Genomic DNA, 6,000 nt, shown 5'->3' with positions numbered 1-6,000 from the left:
CCAGTCCTTAGGGTCCTCCAGTTGGCTCCTGTCCCTACTAAAAGCTTCTCATACAGCACTGGAAGAGCATTTCAGGCCCAGTCCATAAGGCTTCCCTAATTCCTCATGCATCTGGCCTGCATTCCAGAGGAGCCTTTGGAAGGGGCATTTACTCTCTGTGCTTAGCACCGCACACCTATCAAACGGGGCCAGCTAATCCTGCCTGCTGCCATGGGAATGCTCTGTGCTGATGGCTTGCATGCCTGTGAGGGGCTTAGATACGACAAGGAGAGGCAAGACAAGAAGAGACTGGAGTCACTTCAGTCCATCAACCTCCAGACACATCCCAGAGATCTTCCTGCTGTGGATATTACAGCTTTAGAATTGGAAGCTGCCTTTGTTTGCTGAGAGTTACCCAGGCCTGGGTGCCTGAAGTTCACTCTTCAGACACACAGCCTGCTCTGCTCAGCCTCATCGTTTGCCTTCTGCAGCCTGCTGGGGATTTCTCATCTGGGGTTAACGTGGTTCATCTATCTAGCTATCATCTGTTTATTTCTGTTCCAAAGCAAGTGAGTCCTTCTGCATCTTCTGTCTGTCAGCCAGGGGGCTGAACTGCAGCCCCACCCCAGAAAACCAGACTCTGCTCTGCCTTCAGCCTTCTGCTCTGCCAGCCTCTTAGGAGCAAATGGTGGAGAAGAGGTCATACTGTGGTCACCATGGAGAGAACCACATCAAGGGACTAGGAGGGAGCTGTGTTTCTGGTGTGAGCAGGGCACAGAGATGGGATTTGTAGGACAGCAGGCACAGCAAGGCAGTAATTAGTAAAGTGGGGCAAGGGATGTGATTTCAGGAGCACAGTGGGATCCTGAGTTCTTCATATGGCCAAAGATCCTGGGTAGAAGAACTCAGTTGTTGTATAAAACATAGAGCTTGAAAGGGAAATCAGCTCCTGCTACTGGCTCAAGTGACTCCACCAAGAGCTGTGGGCACTGGTAGGAGTTGAACTCACAGCAGCCCAGAGGCCCTGCAGCCTTTCCTTTGAGGTGCAAGTGGAGCCAGAACCCTGCAGGGGTTCTGTTGTGAGAGACCCTGCTTCTGAGGGCAAATCAGCCAAATCTCCTCTGCTCACAACTCCGCAGATCCATTTCAGAAGAACAGTGCACAGCTGAAAAGACTTCTGCAAAGCTGCCAGGCTGCCCCTCCCGTGCAGACCTGCACCTCCCCACTCTCAGTTAGAGGTCTGTTAACTGGAGTGAGGAGGTGCAGGTCTGTGGTTCACATGGAGTCACTGCTGTCTCTCTGGGGACAGCAAAGGTTTCTGCAGTGATAGAGAGCAGAACTCGGGGAAGTGGAGAGTTGTCTGACATCAGTGGAGCTCTTACTGCTTCTCCCCAGGCCTCTCTGCTTCACAAATGCCATTCCACAGAGTAGAAGAAGATCAGGCATGGTCAGGAGCCTGTGCTGAGCTTTGAGCCACACAAGTACCTTGTGTCCACGGTGTGGTTTTCATTATGTCTTAGCTGAGTAGTGGGGTTCCTGGAATCCTAGAGTGGCTCAGACTGGAGGGGATCCCAGAGCTGAGCTCCTCCTACCTCCCCACCATGCCCAGGGACACCTCTCAGCCACACTCAGCTGCTCAGGGCCTCAGCCAGCCTGGCCCAGAACACCCCCAGCAAGGAGGCAGCCACAGCCTCCCTGGGCAGCCTGAGCCAGGCTCTCAGCACCCTCACACTCAACAGCTTCTTGCTCAGCTCCACTCTCCCCCTGCTCTGCCTCACCTCCAAACCATTGCCCTTGGCCTGCCTGCAGCTCCCCTCAGCACAAGTCCCTCTGCAGCCTTCCTGCAGGCTGCCTTCAGCTCTTGGCAGCAGCTCTGAGCTGCCCCTGGAGCCTTCTCCTCTGCAGGCTGCACCCCCCCAGCTCCCTCAGCCTGTGCTCACAGCAGAGCTGCTCCAGCCCTGGCAGCATCCTTGTTATCCTCCTCTGGCCTCCCTCCAGCAGCTCTGTGTCCTCCTCCTGCTGGGGACAGCAGCACTGGAGGCAGGACTGGAGGTGAGGTCTGAGCAGAACAGAGCCGAGGGGCACAGTCCCCTCTCTTGCCCTGCTGCCCACACTGCTCTGGCTGCAGCCAGCACACAGCTGCCTGCTGGGCTGCAGGAGGGCACTGCTGGCTCCTGGGTAGCTGCTCAGCACTCAGCACCCCCAAGTTTCTTTCTTCAGAGCTGCTCTCAACCCTCTCTGCACCCAGCCTGGATCTGTGGATGGGTTTGGGCTAACCAACATGCATGGCCCTGCACTGTGGCCTCCTGAACATCACCCAGCTGGCACTAGTACACTGCAGATGCTCTGTTCCCCTCAGCTCCAGGCCATGCAGAGCACTGTGCAGAGGTCTCCAGGTGGTGCAGTGCACAGGCACCTGGAGACCATCACTGTCCTTGCACTTGATTTAATCCTGTGATGTCGCTGAGCTGGGCTGTGGCTTTATTTGCACAAAAAGGTCTCTTTGCAGTGGAAATCCATCTGCACATTTTAAATCACCTCCACAGTCGGTGGAACATGGTCCCAGGGACCCCTAGGTGATGGAATTACTCTTCCTGTCGGCTGCTTTGCCTTTCTGCAAGCAGTTTTGCACCATAAACTGTTCCCTTCCAGCAGGCAGCTTGCTGGAGCGTTGCTCCCGCTTTGGGACACATCACCTCTGTTTGAAACAAAAGAGATTTGCTGCAGGAAGGATATTTTGCTGCCCCCCAAAACAGGGCACAGAACTGATGATCTTTCTTCTGATACGTCTCTTTATGTAACCAGCGTTGCCATGACAGCTGCAGAGCAGAGTTGCCTCTTCAGGAGCAGCCGCATGACTCAGGGTCGTGCCGAGGAACATGTCCACACATCTCGGTCTCCCAGCAACAGCAAACGCAGACACCTCCCCCTCAGCTCGCCGCTGCCGGCGGAGCTTGCTGTGCAAAGGGCACACTACGTGGGGCAAGCTGCGGGTCCTGCCGGCACTGGGCACTTGCCAGCCAAAGAAGCGTCTCCAGCTGCACGGGGGTGCAGAGACAGCTCTGCACAGGGAGCAGGGCAGCTGCTCACAGCCCTCTCTCTGGTGTGGTGCAGCAGATGCACCAATGTGTGGTCAGAGGGCTGAGGGCAGCTGCCACTCTTGTACATCCTCACTGAGTGTGCTCCAACTACTAGGTGGTACCTTGCAGTGAAGAGAACAGCACTAAGTTACAGGAGCTTGGAGTCTTAGGTTCTTTCCTCTTCTCAAGGGATGAATTTATGCCTGGTGCCTGCAACCTGTGTGCCTCACTGGCATCACTGGAAGGCTGGGAGCAATATCCCTTCCATGCTGCCATAGCTGCTATGATCAATGGTTTATTGCTGCCTGCAAGCTGTCCCTAGTGTGGGGTGGAATGAGCACTGCCAGTGACACAGAGCGAGCAGGGAGTGAGCTTATGCTGCACTCAACCAAGCTGCCATGGTGTCCTGCTGCAGTGGGTGGCAGTTAAAGATTAGAAACCTGCTCAACCTGCAGCAGATGTGGAGCTTCCTTTGTTCTCAGCACTGCACCTCAGGCCTATCCTGTAGGCAACAACAGGCTGACTTTAAAGGAGTTTCCTTACTTGATTGCTCTTTAAGCATGGAGCAGCTACGTGACTAGAGAAACAGTCAAGAAACTCTTCTTGCTGTCTGCTTCTTACTGTCTGCCAGGGGGAGCCAATTTTCCTCTCTGAGGATTGTTAGTGCTGTCCACCTAAACTTGCCACAGCAGCAGCAGCAGTCTGAAAGCGTTCAGAAGCTCTGCAGCTGCAAGAATCACATCCTGTGGCAGGAGTCAACTGTACATGATGCTCACCACCACAAGGTGCACGGCAGCACAATCACTGCAGTGCCAAAGGCCAGCACAACTCCTGGCTGCAAACAGCCTGCTTGGGGCTTCAAGGTCTAGAGCTGAAGTATTGCTCTGCAGGAAGCTCTCAGCACCTAGTCAAATGCAGACACTTGTGGCCTTGGTGTAGGCTGTTCAGAAGTGTCAGAAGCATCACATAAAAAGAGAGTAAGGTTTGCCCCGGGGAACAGACACATCAGAACCTTCTGCACATTTACTCCCCACACCCAGAGTCTGAGACAACATTCAGGTCAAACAGCACTTGCTTCTCCTGCTCTGCTTTCCTGATACATCTCAGGAGTTCATAGGCTCACAAAATGGTTTAGGTTGGAAGGGACTTCAAGCATCACCCAGCTCCAAGCCCCTTCCATGGGCAGGGACACCTTCCACTAGCCCAGCTTGCTCAAGGCCTCATCCAACCTTGCCTTGAGCACCTGTGGCTACAATATCTCACAATCTGTGCAACCTGTAGCAGCCTGCAGGCTTCCCAGTGCAAAAGAATGCCCCTCAGCAGGGGTCACGTTCTGTGATGCTGTGCTCCACAACCTCAGTAGATGCTCCCAGAACGCAGCTCTGTCTCAAAGAATGACAGCAGGACAGAGACCAATCTGTCCCCATTGCCCTGCAGCAGTCACAATCTCTGCCCAGGACGATGCATTAAGACCACCCCAGACCCTCTGCCGCGAGCGCTGTCCAGCATCGCTCCCTGGCTCCGTCCAGGCTAAGCAGCGCTCGCAGCGCTGCCCTCCAGCCCCGTGTGGAGCGGCAGGCTGGAACCAAGCGCCTCGGTTCTGCTAACTGGCTGCTGCTGGGACTGTAGGCAGGCAGGCTGCAGCATCAGCTCTGCGAGCCCGAGAGCTGCGCAGGAGCCCCTCTGCTCCCTTGCCAGGGTCCTTCTGAGCCGGGGTGGTTCTGCAGAGCTGGCAGAATCCTGTCTCCCTTCTCTCTCTCTCCAGAGGGATGCTGATGACAGCTTTGTCAGACCAGGCAGTCTGTGTGTTTAGGTGAAGGGTGGTGATGGGGAGCACTACTACAACAGCTCCTGATGGCCTCAGAAGCAAGAGAGGACTGCTCTGGCTGACTTAATCCAGCACTCAGGGGTGTGAGTGTGCAGCAGCTCCAGCAGGCTCCCCACTGCAGGCTGCAACCTGCTTGAAGCTGCTCCACATCTCCTCTGACAAAGGAGGCATGGGCTGTGCTAGCCCTTCTGACACCTGCTTTGCCTCAAGAATTCTGACAAAGAAAGAAAAATTGCTTTCCTACTGTCATTTCCCTTTGCACAGGTTTTCAGCCCAGAGAAGAGAGAGCTCCAGGGAGATCTCAGAGCAACCTTCCAGTACCTGAAGGGGCTACAGGAGAGATGGGAAGGGACTTTGGACAAGGGTGGCTGGGAGTGATAGGATGAGAGGGAATGGATTGAAGCTCGAGGAGGGCAGATTGAGACTGGAGAGTAGAAAGAAATTCTTTGCAGTGAGGGTGGTGAGACACTGGCACAGGCTGCCCAGGGAGGCTGTGGATGCCTCCTCCCTGGAGGTGCTGAAGGACAGGCTGGATGAGGCCTTGAGCACTCTGGGCTGGTGGGAGGAAATCAAGCAGCAGTGATGAGCTGCATGCAGGTGTCTTGGAGAGCAGTGCATGTCCAGCATCATCCTTACTTCAGGCACAGTCTGAGCCATGGGGTATCAGCTGTTTGGGAGACTGTGAAATGCTTTTGGGTACAGCCTCTGAAGAGAGCACTGACACAGATCATGAGAGGTCTTCAAATACAAGAGTAAGATATGAAATACACAAACCCAAGCAGCTTAATGCTGAAGAAGTGACCCTGATGCAGAAGTGTTTGTATCTGGTTGTGACACAACAGCACCATTGAAATGAGGAAAATGATGCACATAGGAAGCCCTTGACAGAACTCCACGAGTTTCCCTGGAATGTGCCCACAAAAGGGTCCCTCTAATGACAAAAACCTGCCTTGAGATTCCCCCACCACTTCTCATTTCACGTCTCTAACTCTCCTCTGCCTCTCTGAGTGTTTCACTTGGCTTGCTCTGCCGCAGAAGCTGTTTGGTGTTGCGGAGGATCAGAGGATCTCCTTCCTCACTCAACAGATGCTTACAGCACATTCCGAGATTCAC

Source organism: Pogoniulus pusillus, chromosome 12 (assembly GCF_015220805.1).
Source record: "Pogoniulus pusillus isolate bPogPus1 chromosome 12, bPogPus1.pri, whole genome shotgun sequence".
NCBI classification, from domain to species: Eukaryota; Metazoa; Chordata; class Aves; order Piciformes; family Lybiidae; genus Pogoniulus; species Pogoniulus pusillus.
This window is presented reverse-complemented; position numbering follows the sequence as displayed.